At 46.5% G+C, this 15,626-nt stretch overlaps 1 protein-coding gene across 14 annotated transcripts in view; it reads right to left on the bottom strand.

The window, feature by feature from the left end:
* The window catches only part of FOXN3 (forkhead box N3), a 386,468-nt gene that overhangs the window by 141,374 nt on the left and 229,468 nt on the right, over positions 1–15,626 (bottom strand). The window lies entirely within an intron of this gene.

Genomic DNA, 15,626 nt, shown 5'->3' with positions numbered 1-15,626 from the left:
AGATGATTTGAACTGGGTTGGATGAATCATCGAGTCCCTCCAGCCCACCCTCCCCTCACGCAAGAGGTCAGTCACCTGGCGTCAACCCTGCTGAGGAACCTGGGTGATCCAGGTGAGTCTCCCTCCTTCTCACGCCCCAGACTCCCCTCCATTGCTCCACGGTCCTCAGAGTGTCGTCCAGGCACCGGTGGGAGCAGAGGACGGCCACAGGCATTTCCTCAGAGGTGTGGCCCGGGCTTAGCGCAGCCTAAGACGCGGCAGGGGATTTTCAATGTCATTTTGCCACAACTATCTGCGTGGGCTGTGTTTTCTGTCAGCTTGGAGTTCCTTTTCTAGCATCAACGTCAGATTTGTGCCAATCCAGCCGCGTTCTCCTGGTGGGCCCTCTGGGACTAGGAGTGCCCATCAATCTGTGAGCCAGATGGCTTAAAGCCTCTGCGCAGTCGCTGGTCACAGAGAGACGGGGTGCGAAGGGGGCCACATGGACCAGCGAGCAGAGTGTCTAATCCACTGACTGTGCCCACCCTGGACGACCGTCTGGAGGAGAACGGCAAAGACAGCTGGCAACAACACCCGTTTTCATTTCTGGCAGGACCCTCAACTCCGTGACGTAAACGACTGCAGAAATAGCCCTACACCCTGAGGTGGGCCCTGCCAACAATGACTCTGGCTCGGCCTGGTGGCTCGCTGTGGCCAACAGGGCATTAGGAAATAGGACACAGGCAGAAACTGGAAAAGTGCTTGAGTACCGGGGCTTGTTTTCTCTGGTTGCTGGGAATTCTTCTGCCACCGCGTGAATAAGCTTGGAACAGCTTCCTAAAGAACTTGAGACCCCACGGAGAGAGACGCCAGCTCTCCCAGCCATTCCAGCTGAGACCCCAAGACGAGAGGGAGCCCAACCATCACCGCCAGGAACAGAGATGAGCCGTCCAAGCTGAGCCCAGCCCAGGCTGCCAACACAGGGAATGATGAGCAAAGACACATTCATTCTTCTAAGCCACTTAGTTTGTTATGTAGCAGAAGGTGAACGATACGAAGTTCTATGTAATAGACGCCGCACAACGAACCCCGGACTGCAATGTAGCTTCAAGATGGTGATTTCAGTGGTGCAAAAAAGTAAAGCGGCAAGAGCAATTTTTTTTAAAAAAAGGATTTAATTAATTAATTAATTAATTTATAGATTTTATTTATTTATCTGAGAGACAGAGAGAGAGCACGAGTGGGGAACAGGGCAGAGGCAGAGGGAGAGGGACAAGCAGACTCCCCACTGAGTGGGGAGCCCAACGTGGGGCTCGATCCCAGGACCCTGAGATCATGACCTGAGCCAGAGTCAGATGCTTAACCAACTGAGCCGCTCAGGCCCCCCTTTAAAGATTTTCTTTTTAAGTAATCTCTACATCCAATGCAGGGCTCGAACTTACAACCCCGAGATCTTGAGTCACATGCTCCACTGACCGAGCCCTCCAGGCGCCCCAGCAATCTTGATAACACTTTGTGTAACCTGGCCTCTAGCCATTACTGAGGAAGCTCACAGGACAGAACTGTCCCCACGTGGAGCAGGTGCCAGCCCTTCCCAGCACCTCAGTGATGTAAGACTTAGTGACAGACCACTTCCTCAGACACGCTCCAGGAGGCAAGGGTCCTTCCTGGGAGCTAGTTCTGGAGCTGACAGATATTTTTCCTCTCTCCAAGAGGCCCTCCCACCCCAGAGAGCCAGGAGGAAATGCAGACGCTCTAGAGAGAATCACTCAGAAGTCATTCTACGGTGACTCTCTCTCGGAAGTACGCACACCCCCTTAAGTAGCTCAAAATGTCACCCCAGAGAAAGACAAGTTTCGGCGGGGGTAGAGTCGAAGGGTCCCCCAGGAAGACTTCCCTTTTATGACTGCTGCTTAGAAACACACCAAGTCCTAACGCTTCTCTGCCTCTCTCTGCGGGATCTGAGATGAGGGCAAAGCATGAGTTTGGTAACTTTGCTGAAACTTTTCAGTGTGCTTCCTTCCCGCCCCACAGACCCCTCCCTTCTCTGACTCCTTTCACAGAGCCCCACCAGGTGACCTGTATTCCTTTCATACTGTTAGTTTAATCTACTAGGGCATCTTATATCCCCAACTAGTACGTTTCTTAAGAGCACAAGCCATGTTTTAACCAACCCTTCTTTCTTCATTCTCCCTCCCTTTCTCTCTTTCCCCTTCCTCCGTCCCTTCCCTCAAGAAGCCATAGCCAGACAACACCAGAGAGCAGCACACAACCCAGAGAAGAGAATGCTGAGAGATAATTATAAGAAGAAGCACAGCTAATAGTTACTGAGAGTTTTTAGATCCAGACACTGTCCTGAGGATTTTAAACATGTGCCCATTTCATTCTTCACCAAGCCGCTGAGGACGGTACTGTTTGACACCTCATGATCAGGGAAGGATGCTGACATACAGAGAAGCTGTAACTTGCCTGTGGCAGCGGCTACTGAGTGGCGGAGCAGACAACCCAAAGTTGAGCCCTAACCACTGAGCAACCCCCCCCCCCCCATGAAGCTGTACAGGGGCCCCGGGAGGCCCAGCTGAGGCATCTGTTTCATTTCCTTGGTAATGGCAGCTCCGCCCGGGTTCTGGAGGAAGGTCGGGTGAGACGGTGGACAGAGACCAGAGGCAGGAAAACCAGACAGGAAGCTGTTGGGGAGAGTCCAGGGAGCGGCGGGGAGAGCCAAGACGGTGACACTGGCAGGGGCTATAGGAAGGACGGACTCAAGAGACACTTCGAAGGCAAAATCAATAGGATTTGGTACCTGAATCAAGAGACAAATCAGAGATTGTTTCTGACTTTGGATACTGGGCTGAAGGGAAAAAAACTGCCAAGACAGAAAAATTCAAGGGGTAGAGTAGGTTTAGAAGGTGTGTTGGGAACCCCCCCAACCCCCAGATTGCCCTCAGGTCAGGTGATCCCCTGGGAGAAATCACAGGGCTCAGCACAGAGCACATTACGTTCAGTCATGACTGATTTCAGCAACAGGACACCAAATGCAATCAGCAGAGGGAAAAGGCACAAGGGATGAAGTCCAGAGGATACCAGGCACGAGTGTTCAAGCGTCCTCCCTGCGGACAGTCACATGGGATGTGCTTAATTCCTCGGCAATGGGTCATGACATTACATGGGAAGCTCTGCCTACGAGGGAAGCTCATTAGAGACTCGGGCCCAAGATTTCCCATGGGGACTGCTCACGTAGGCACCCTCTGCCTAGCACATTCCCAAATTCCAGATGTCTTCCATCAACTGCATTGTTCACACAGCTTAGGCTCAGTGAACTGTCAGTTCTGGGAATGGTGAGAAACCTCTCCAAACCCAAATCTCCAGACACCAGCTAAGCGCCAACCTTGCAAGCAGAACTTTCTAAGGAGAGAGCAGTCTCAGGCTCTGTTAGCTTCTGCACAGAAGGACATCTGAGTACTTGAGTTCGGTACAGGGCTGATGTTTTCTATCCAACATGCAAGTGCTCAAATTGTAGACATCAGAGTGATTCTTGAGTAACGTTCAGATTATCAAGCTTAGGTCAGCCCTTTTCTCAGATCTGAATGTAACACCAAAAACAAACAGCAAATACAAACTACCAGGTAGGGCTAGCAGGATTTCAGGTTGCTTCTACTCCCCTTGCTGTCCAGTAAGAGCGTGAGCTTCAAGATGACAATGCTTTGCATTTCATTATTAAGGCAGGTAAACATTAGGTCTGCTGCAGAATCAAACACAATTAAAACTTTAATTAACTGAAATCAGGCTAGCCCCCAACTTCAAATAAAAAGCATTTTGTGGGTGGCAGGGGAAGGGGGGGGCTAGAGATTATTTCACTTTTAAGAGAAAGAGGCAAGTCAGAAGCTTCTACTGGCGATTTATTCAAAACAATCACTTCCTGCGACCTCTCGAGAGTGGACACGTACATTACCCCCACATAACGACAAACTGAACACCGTGAAGAGCAAAATGCAATATCCCCCGACACGCAAGCATTCGTCCAGCACCTTCTTGCTATTGGCAGCAAAGTGATTCCATGGATTCAGAATACATCTTTAACAAAAGGACGCTAAACCCCAGGTTTGGTGGTAAGTTTTATAACCAGGGTGCTCTCGTTTTCCAAACTCTGTATTAGCACAGGGTTCCACAGTACGAAGAATGTCTCAGATGTTTTCTGCAGGATCACCCACGCATGAACAGCTCCCCTTGCTGAAGATGGAATAAATCTATGATCCTATATGAGTTGGGTCTCAGACAACCCGACATCGTCTTGCATACCTCAGTGAGTGCGCTAATCCCCTGCGGTCATCCCAGAATTGCACCCAGGCATCAGCAGTGGTGAGATCTCCCTCAAACTCGGAAGAACAGGCAAGCCTGCTCTCAGCAGCCAAAAGCCACTTCATGTCAAAAGAAGAGAAGGCAGGGAGGCCAGCAGTGTGAGGAAGAGGAAGGGCGCTAATGAAGATTGAGGGAGAAGAGACACCTGCGCCAAGAGCCGAACAAAATACACCTCCGGGAAGCCTCCAACGTGAAAAAGACGGTAAAGCATGAAGAGAACTGTTACGTCGGCTACAAAGCCCGACCACAGATGGCAAAGGGCAAGGCTGGCTTGATTCTCGCTCCGCCCCCGCCAGACCTGCAGCCTTTCAATGAAGGATCTTACAGGTAGGGAGCTGGGGTCAAGGGAAACGACCTTCCTTCTTGGAGTTCCAAATAAAGAAACAGCCTTCTGCTCACACTACCCACTGGCTTGATTTTGGCTTGCAGGCACACTGACCAAGCAAGATGCTCTTTAAACGGAGGCTGCCTTTGTCCACCCTTAAAAGATCCTGTGTTCAATTTTGTTTGTTCAGAGCACTTTTATGAGCTTTCGTCTTTCCATTCCTGTTTTTTTTCCTTCCTTTATTTTTAACCAGAAACCCAGGAAGCACAACTACAGATCTCAACTTATGTTTAAGTATCTCAAGAGCCCCAGGACACTGATCTACCACTCCAGTCCCTAAACTGGATCGCCTCGCTGCCTGGAAGAAAACTGGTAAATTATTTCCTGAACAAAAAAGCAAGGAGCTTTTAGGGCCTATAATCTCATTTCAAATCCTTTTACCCACTCCCTACTCTTTTGGCCCCAAGACTGCAATCCTCTTTGGGTAATCTGAGGGCTAACGGGTGCCAGAGTGGGAGCTGCCCTGCTCTACGATGCTGTTCGCTGCTGGAAGGGGGGCAGCATGCCAGGGTTCAGGGCCCCATAATGGCTCTGTTCTTACAGGGCCACTGTTAATAATTAGCAGGAAGCATTTTGTCTTTAAATCTCACAGCTTGAACAGGAAGACTGCGTAGTGCCAAAGAAACACTTAATTCTAGTGAAGTAAGACTTGGTTCCAACAAATTCTGTGTGGATCTACCCGTAGATTTAAATGGCCTCATTCACCCTCCCTTACAGTTATTAAGTGCTTACTCTGAGCAGGGTGTGCAGCTGGAGGTGGGGTACGTGAAGGGGAACAAGACAGAGGGGGGTTCCTGCCTTCATAGCACTTAGAGTCTAACAAGTGAGAGATGACCATGGAAGGCAGAAACCAGACAGACAAGCCCGAGCCCGAGCCCGAGGAGGACGTAGAGTCTGGGTCGGCAGGGGTCAAGGAGGCAGAGAGGGAAAAGAGGGGTAGTGGCATGATCGAAAAATGAAGGAATGGCGGTATAGCAGAGGGGAAGGGCCGGGGAGGCAGTCAGGAGCCATAAGAACAGGAAGCCTCTGGAAGGGACTGTCAGGGGCAAGTAGAAGTTCCGGAAGGAACACTCAGGCCACCGAGGGGAGCACGCCAAGAAAGAAGCAAGAAAGAGACCATGTGCGAGACGGCAGCAGCTTCTCAGGTTAGAGAGTCATTAATTGATTCATTCATTGATTCATTCATTCATTGGTTCATTCAAAAATATTTATCTGGGGGCGCCTGGGTGGCACAGCGGTTAAGCGTCTGCCTTCGGCTCAGGGCGTGATCCCAGCGTTATGGGATCGAGCCCCACATCAGGCTCTTCCACTATGAGCCTGCTTCTTCCTCTCCCACTCCCCCTGCTTGTGTTCCCTCTCTCGCTGGCTGTCTCTATCTCTGTCGAATAAATAAATAAAATCTTTAAAAAAAAAATATTTATCTAGCGCTACTATGGACTGGGCACTGTTCTAGAACTGGAGGATACAGGAATGAACAAAACCAAGTCCCTGCTCTCAAGGGACTTACATACAAATAAGTACGTAAGATACAGGTGATAATAAGGACTAAGGAGGGAAATAAAGAAGGGCAGTGGGAACAGAGAATGATGGTGTGTGTGTGTGCGTGTGCACGTGTGTCTGTGCATGCACACTGTCTTTGGTGGAGCGGCTATGGAAGGTGTCCTCGAGAAGGTGACATCTGAGAAGAGACGTGAAGGAGGAGAGAAGCGGGAGCAGTGACAGTGACCGGAAGGACCAGAAGGAAAGGGCAAGCACAGTAGAAAGCGGAGGGAGCCCGTCCCTGGCAGAGCACGAAGCAGGCGTGGGTGGTGGTGAAGCATGCACACCTGGGAACCAGACTGCGGGGGGTCCGACTGTGGCTCTGTTATTTACCAGCGCTGTGACCTTGGGTCTTTTTAGAGACACACTGTAAGACTACACGGAATCCCGGTGTAGGCCCCTTTTAGCACGCTGCCTTTATGCCTCCGTTTCCTCATGGTGCCCCTGACTGCTCCCCAGATGTAGACTCTCAACCCGTGTTTTCCAACCTGCTATCAACACGGTATAGATGTGTGGCACAGGGTCACTCGGGACTTTAAAGGGGCAAAGCGAAAAGACTCCACCAAAATGAACGCACGGATTTCCAGCTTTGGTTGGCATCAGTACCCAAGCAATACCCACGTTAGCCAAAGTCATCTGACGGATGGACGGCAAAGAAACCCACGAAGTTTTGTTGTTGTTTCAATTGGTTAAATCGGCACCATTACAGAATAGAAATTACTAATACTTCCAGACAGGTGAGGGACCTATCTCTAACTTCGCTTAAAAAGAAAATGCTACTTATCCTTTTGAAATATTTATCACCAGCCGGCGTGTTGAAAGCATTAAGATAACCACAACCTGAACGTACTGATTTGGTTTGAAACATCTAAAAGGGGTGTGTGTGTGTGTGTGTGTGTGTGTGTGTGTATACACATCTTTACCAGTTTAAGGCAAAGTAGTAGGAAAAAGAAAGCTACAGAGTAGTGAATGAGAAGGTAAAAGGGGAGCTATCTTTTGAGGAGACAACACGGGAATATAGACATTCACAAGGTTCAGGAGGAGGTATCAGCAAAACAGGCTTTAATCCTGAGCTAAAAGCTTACATAACTTTCTCATTTCATGTCTGTCCCCACAGAGGGACAGAGGACGGTCAGAACGCGCCGGCCTGAATCTTCATCCTGCACGAGCACTGCAACGGCACACAAGTCTACAGAGGAAACTGAGCCGTTCAAATGCCAGCCCCGCTTCTAAACTCAACTGTGCACACGAACCACCGGTGGTTCTTTTTGGGCCTCCTGGGTGGCTCAGTGTGTTAAGTGTCCAGCTCCTGAATGCGGCTCAAATCGTGATCTCAGGGTCGTGGGATGGAGCCCCACATGAGGCTACGTGCTCAGTGGGGAGTCTGCTTAAGATTCTCTCCCTCTCCCTAAGCCACCCCCCTCCCCACTTGCACACTCTCTCTAAAAAAAAAAATCAATCTTTTTAAAATTTATTTTTATTTTATAAATCTTTAAAAAAAATCTTATTTTTATGCAATCTCTATACCCAGTGTGGGGCACGACCTCACAACCCCAAGATCAAGAATCACGTGCTCAGAGTTGGCCAGGTGCCCCAAAAAGCAGGTTCTGATCCAGTAGATCTGAGATGATGACTGAGATTTTGCATTTCTCACAAGCTGCTAGGAAATGCAGACCACTAGCCCTTGAGCCACAGTAAGGCCCTAGAGCCCTGCTATCCAATGCACTTGTGTTTGTCAAATGTGATTAGTTCATTCAAATGAATTAAATAAAATTAAGAATTCAGCTCCTCAAACTGGCCACATCTCAAGTGCTCAGTGGCCACATGTGGCCAGTGGCTGTGCATTAGACAGTGCAGACAGAGAACATTCTCCATCATCACAAGAATTTCTCCTGGATGGTGCTGCTCCCAGAGCTCTTATTCCCTCATTCACCCCAACACACACACACACACACACACACACACACACTCGAGCACCACACCACACAGGATGAGTCCCTTCTGCACACATGCTTTGGCTTTTAACTCTGAACCATACCAAAGTTTCCCTGAAGCACCAAGGAACTTAGGCTACTGGGTCCTTTCTCTCATATTCCTCATTTCATACAAGAGTAAGAGGTAAACCATTCAGTACAGAGCAGAAGGAAAACCACTACAACCATAAAAGGAACACGCTTCTAGAAGGTAAAGGAATTTACAAATGGACCCAGTTACTATCTTTCTATAAGGGACATTACCTACTATGTCACTTAGGACCCACCACCCATCCTGGACAGTAGGTCTTACTGGCTCAACTTTATAGACAAGTGACCAGACAACAGCAGGGGCTTTGCTACTTGCCCCAATGTCACACAGCGGCAATGGTGGCAGACTGCTTTGTGCTAGGTATGTGTGACTGCCCAGCTCACACTCTGTCCTTGGGGGCTGTGTAAACCACACTGGGCATTATTTACGCCTCTTGAGGCCCAGGCCCAGGCCCCTGCCCTGCCAAGTTCGATCCAGTAGCTATAAGTCCTGAAGACAGGTGTGGTGGTATCTCTCAAGACTGAAGAACAGCCCCATCCAAGCAAAACTTTAATCCAGAAAACACTTTAATCGATGATCAAAAGCAAAAGAAGCTATTTATCTCAAGGATTCTCATTCAACAAATATTTACTGAACAGCTGTGCCAAGCATTGTGTGGGCCATGGAGGTGAAGACAGAACAAAACTAGAGACCCCTGCTTTCCTACCACAGACCTTCATTTATGGATACTACCAAAGAAAGTACCTTTCCTAAGCCAGAACCCTGTGCATAGTCTATGCCTAATTTCAACTCTCAAGATACCTAAATATTCAACAATGAGACACGGATGAGGGGCATGTATATTTTCATTTTGCTGCCTGCGTTGCTCTGAGAAGGCCAATGACCAAATTACAACTCCTCTTGGCTCAAAAAGATCCTTTCTCTTAAGTTACTTGAACACTTGCCCATTTCACAATCTACAATCCTCCAACTGCCTGAGAAGTCACTGCGAGTGGGGCATACCCTCACAGGCACACTGGACTTTAGTCCAAAGTAATGAATTTTGTGATAGCAAATTGATCTCTCGTGTTCCCGTAACACAGGCTCTATCAAGAGAGCAAACAAACAGGGCCATAACAATTAATTGAAAAGAAAGGCTCTAATTAAATTTGTATATTAGTGTGCACAATAGCCAGAAATAGTAAACACTGCTTAAAAAAAAAAAAAAAAAAAAGAATCAGAACTATACAACAGCTAAAAGCTCTACAGTTCTTCAGATAACCAGCAACCACTTCTCACTCTTTTGGTGTCTACACACAGATTCATCTTATTTCCTAACCCACAGTAAGTGGCATAAAGTAGGAAGACTAGAGAACTGTGAAATACTTAACCACTTACAATTCAGTCCAATTCTACAACTATTTATTGAGTGCTTCCCAGCGCCTGACACTGTGATCCATCAATTCATCCCCCCAACGTTAACCAGGTATCCAGTACACATGCGTGCACACACAGCCTGACCCGGGTCGCGGGGTCTTTCCAGGTGGTTAAATACAATCGCAGCTCTAGGAGATGATTACAATCTTGTAAGAGAAACGGCACACGAACACACAGGACCACAATATAAGGCAATATCTGCCAAGTTTCATCCAGGTGATTGAGGAAATTTTTTCGGATGGGCAGTGAGAGATCACATGATGGCTTCTTGATTTCTTGATGAAGGTGAGATTCATCTGCAAGGCCATCACCGAAATGTTAATAAGTATCCTAAGTGTCTTGAAGAAAGGGAGAAGAATGCTCCGAATATTTCTCTCCTGTTATTACATAACATGCACAGGACAACAGACCTTATCCCTGACTGGGCACCCCTTGCCATGAGCTTGCCTACAGCCACCCCTGAGGTTACCAGCCCTGGTAACCTGGGGATGGAGCTTACAGGATCCAGGAGTGACAGATGTGAAGGTAAGGTTCAAACTGGATAGCAAACTTAACTGCAGCTTCACCAGAAGGAACGAATAACCTCTACCTAACGAGTTTATGTAATTCTGGAGGTAACCAGAAAGATACAGGTCAAAGGCACCTACCCCAAACAGGGCATCTACCTTACCTCCCAGAAAGCTTCGTGGAAAGAAGCCCTCTGAAGAGGATGAGTCTGTTTAGAGATAGTACCTTTCTTATGGAGCTTCAGGGCAAAACAGCTGTTTCAGTCTTTCAGGTTGCTGGTCTACCCCTTAAATGGGGCCTCGAAGTGTTGCAAGGCTTCTGACCTTACCAGCGTTGTCCAAGTCTCCCCACCAGGCCCAAGTGAGCAGGAACCCATTTAAACACATACAATAAATCCTCCTCACAAAGACTCGCTCATCATTAGGTTCCTAGCTCTAAAACAAATCATAATGGTATTTAATAATTATAAATATGACTGTTATTATAATAAGCATAGACTGCTGGAGTCAGAAGGGACCTCAGAGATGATGTAACCCAAATATATCATTTTATAAACCAGAAAGATGAAGTGACATGGACAAAGGGCACAGGGCTAATCAGGGCCAGTGTCAACATAAAAAACCCCAGGTTTTCAGACTCCCAGAGCAGTGCTCCCCCAGACTGCATGCTAACACCACCTTCCGAAATACTCATTAACCATGCTTGTTTCTTCAGACTTAGAAGAGATCCAAAATATGCAGGAAGGTTAAACCGCTGCACTTTTATAGGTGACAGAAAACAATCCTCATGTTACATTAATTTGTAAGTCCGTCTTTCTAACTAGAGTGTGATAGGAAACCTGGCTTAGTCATCTAAGTGCCCCAAGTGACTTGCACAAAGCACGGCACATGGGAGCTCCAGCAACACTGGATGAATGAATAAAGAAACATCCAGCTAATCCAGCCTAGGGTGAAGAAAACAGGTGCTTTGCATTTTGGAAGATGGAACTTGGGAATCCATTTAGGGCTCTGTGACAAATAAGGAAACCACAAAGAATCCCATGGTCTCAAACAATTCTTACCACTATAGAAGGGGAGCTCAATGGATGAAGTGACCATAGCTGGCCATTTAATAAGATGAAGAGCAGGTTGTCATCCTCCATTTAGATGCGGGAGAGAAAGACAGAGGAATGAAATAAATCGCTTACATCATCCGGCCATGTGCCTGGCATAGGCAGCAAAAGAGAAGAGGCATACCCAGGTGCTACTGATGCAGACTTCATCGGTTTCAGCTTGCTGGATCCTGTTCAGTTCATAACCGTGCAGGACCCCACTACGAGAGAGGCCCCAGATACTCATCATAACGCAAATCCCCAGTAGACACTACACTCGAAATCCTAACACGCATCATGGAACCACCCCATTGCGCAGGTAACAGATTAATTCTGAGTGTTAGATATTACTTTCTTCCAGCTGACGATTCTTTGCACACACTTCAGAGATCTGAGCTCCGTACTAATAGAGCAGGGCTCAAACAAACAACTCCAAGGCCTTTTCCATTGTTTCTAGAATAATACCTGACAAAGTCCTCAACAGCTAAAACTTAGAACACAGCAGGAGGTACTTGGAGCTTGCCACTGGCTCTCAGCCAGGGGTGACTCCCGCCCCCCCCCCCGGGATGTTTCTGATCATCACAAGTTGGGGGGGGTGCTATTGGCATCTGGTGGGTAGAGGGGCCAGGGATGTTGCTAAACGTCCTCCAATGCACAGGGCAGCCCCCGCAACAAAGATTACCTAGCCCCAAACGTCAATAGCGCCAAGGCAGAGAAATCCTGAGTCATACTTCCAACTCACAAGATAATGCTCCGAGGTTTGAGGTATCATGACGTGTTGCCCCATTCAGGAAGATTCTACCAGCCACATTTCTGAAGCTCTCCCTGAGCTTCCAGTAAACCAAGTTAAATATCTTCACTGGTTGAGTATTTTCTCCCGGTTTCCTTTATTGTGGATGCCAGCTTGAGCCCCTACAGAGATCCCGACAGGGTTGCTGCAAGGACAGACCTGCTGTTTGTCAATACCTGTGTGGGGACCAGACACAAAAGGGGGCCCGCCTGACCGGTAAGAAGCCTCCACAGCCCTCAAGCAGAGCCGAGGGGCGACTCCCATCTGTTGCAAATTTTATGGGCAGAAATTGCTCTGCATTGGGAGTTTCAAAAACCTGCCAGCTCCAAAGAAGAAACACACATCCATTCTCCACCATCCAGCTGCCCTCACACTCATTTCTGGTTCGCCCTGACTCTTCAGATTCTCATACCCAAACATGTGAAGCAAGAGCAAAGAATGCAGACAGTGGGCATCACTATAACCAACTTGTGGGTAGTAGCATTGCACTTAAATTGCTATTTGCAGTGAGCCTGGAGGTCTTGTGAAGAAAGAGGCAAAAGCAAAGCAAGAAAAGGCTATTTGTCTCTGGGTCAGTGCTAACGACCAACTGATGAAAGGGTGAAACCATGAGAAAAACCATGAAATATGTTTCTGCTTGACCTTCCAAAAAGCAAATTGTTGGTTTACCCAAATGTTGCAGTTGGAAAATCAGAGTTATTAGCACAGGAAAGGTCACATGCTAAGCGTGACTGCTATAAAATGTATCACCTATGGAAATGCTAGCCATTGTCACCTGCCAGGCATTCTAGAACCAGGCTCACACATGGCCATACTCTGCGCCGGGGATTCCTAAAAGCAGGGAGCCTTCGCTGTTTGCCCCAGAATCCTCGTCACTTGGGCCCAGACCCGCACACAGGAAGGTCCAAAGAAATAAACTGAGGTTAGAACATAAAAACAAACAAACAAACAAACAAACCACCCACCCACTGTGTTGCTTTTATCATCAACTATATTATTCTTTTGTAGCTCGGTTCTTTTAAACATTATTCTTATGATAAAATAGCCATAACATAAAAGTTGCCGTTTTAACCATTTTTTGAGTGTACAACTCAGCGGCCTTGAGTACGTTCAGTGTTGTGAAGCCATCGGCACCCTTCGTCTCCAGAACTTTCTCATCATTCCAAACCGAAACTCTGTCTCCCTGAAACACTGACTCCTGGTTCTCCTCTCTCCTCCGTCCCTGGCAACCTCTAATCTACTTTCTGTCTCTATGAGTTTGCCTATTCAAAGGACCTCATCCAAGCGGACTCACACAACACCTGTCCTTTTGTGTCCGACTTACGCCGCTGAGCATAATGTCAAGGTCCGGCCATGTTGTAGCAGGTTTCAGAGTTCCATTTCTTGTTAAGGCTGAATACTACTCCGTGGCACATACAAACTCGATTTTGTTTATCCATTCATCTGCTGATGAATATTTGCATTGTTTCCATCAATGCTGCTTCTTAAAAGAGATGATGTGAGGATCTGGTAGCACCATGGCGTAGGTGGGAGAGGATAAAGAGTAGACTTAGACTCTGTCCCTGACCCCCCACGTGATCCTGACACCCATTTCAGAGTTTTCACATACAAAACTGAGGAACTGTTACACTAGTGTTTTCCAAAAATTTTTTTGGCCAGCATCTACAGTAAGAAATAGAGATCTCATTATGACTGAGTACACCCAAACCCACATACGTAACTGAAACAAAGTTTCACAAAATGACATTTACCCTCCTATGTACAAAGCGCTCTGGTATTTTCTATGCTAGTCTATTCTTTTTTGTTTAAAAAAAAAAAAAAAAAAAAAGGATGTTGCAACCCCTGAACTGATTTCACAACGCATTATCAAGTGGCGACCCACCTACTTTTGTAACAGCCTTATTTTAAGTTACTTATTCCCAAACTGGTGTTCCTTGGACTATGTTGATAAGCGTGTCCCCCTCCACCAAAAAGTGTCTGTTGGATAAAGTGTGGGAAAGATCTGAATTAGCTCACCATAAAGAAGTTATAATTTCCCAAAGTTACATTTCCCAAACTTACCGACCATGGAAAATTTCCTGTGTAACTCAAAAGTAAAGTCCTAACATCTCTGGGAACTGTTCGTTGTAGTATCCAACTGGGGAATGCTAAACTGGGTGATTCTGGGTTATTTTCTGCTCCAACATTTTATGATATAGGACAGTAATTCTCAACATGATTTTCCTATTCATGCTACTGAGGGAAGCAAATATCCCCCATGGTAACTACAGCTCCTAAGACGGTGATTTTAAATACTACATCGGACGCTCCATAAATTTAAAAGAAAATAATCAACTTAATTTTTCAGAGGACTTGTATGTGCACAGCAAGTTGAGGGGAAAGCCTCCCCACCATCACCATCCTGTACAATTTTTAAAAAGCTCCTCTAGTGATTCCGAATTCTGATACCCTGCCCCTTATTCCCTTAATGCTGATCTGGAGACGTTGTTAAAACTAAATTTTCCAAGATTAATTGCAAAACAGTGGCAAAGCATGTTAATTTCAGTTGATTCTCTCAAACTGAGGATCATTCCTACACCTTTACAGATTACTGAAAACATCCTCTCGCGTGGCATTTTGCCACCAAGCAGTCCGTCCGACCTGACACATACAAACCAAAATGACCAGCAGTGCTCACCATTCCCCACAACCTAAGTCTTGCCTTAGCAAATACGCAGTTTCAGAGCACTGTTCTGATAGCTACTGACAGCTTAACTTTATATACTCGAGTCAACCAGAATTGGTCAGGTATTTTGGGAAGAATCTTCATTGCTAATTCTCTAACAAAATAAAATTAATCCTGTGTCTTTAACCCACTTGATGACTTCAATGTCCAATAAAGGATGATAACTACATGTATTTCTTTTATCTGACAAATATTTACTAAGTCCATACATATTAAAGGTTCAGGCCAGTGGTGTTTTTTTTTTTTTTAAACATTAACAAAATATATTGCTTTAATGATAATGACCCCCCCAAAAAAGAAACCTCAAACCCAAAAGGTGGTTAGCCCCTATCAGATCTCCCCACATATTTTTTTAAATTACACATAAAAAATGATTAGAAAGATAGCTGTATGACCAAGACATAGACTCTTAACTATAGAGAACTGATGGTTGCCAGAGGGGAGGTGGGTGGGGGATGGGTGGAATAGGTGACGGGGATTAAGGTGTGCATTTCTTGTGAGGAGCCCTGGGTGATGTATGGAAGTGCTGAATCTCTATCTTGTACACCTGAAACTGCCGTAACACTGTATGCTAACTACACAGGAATTAAAATTAAAAACTAAATAAAATTTTAAAAAAGATAGTTGTGTGGCCATTTATTCCCAAGGATGACTGTTTAAGCAGGCCTGGAGGGAAAAGCAAAACAAAATCCTAATTATCTCTAAGAGGGGACTTCACGGACAAGGCAAGTGCTACTATTGTGAACTTGGAATTTCTTTCCTTACAAAAGGGCATAAATAATCTCCCAAATCATGAAGTGATCTCCAAATT

Source organism: Ursus maritimus, unplaced genomic scaffold, assembly GCF_017311325.1.
Source record: "Ursus maritimus isolate PB19 unplaced genomic scaffold, ASM1731132v1 scaffold_25, whole genome shotgun sequence".
In the NCBI taxonomy this organism is placed as follows: domain Eukaryota; kingdom Metazoa; phylum Chordata; class Mammalia; order Carnivora; family Ursidae; genus Ursus; species Ursus maritimus.
Note: the sequence above shows the minus strand (reverse complement) of the source record. Positions and strands in the feature narration are given on the sequence as shown.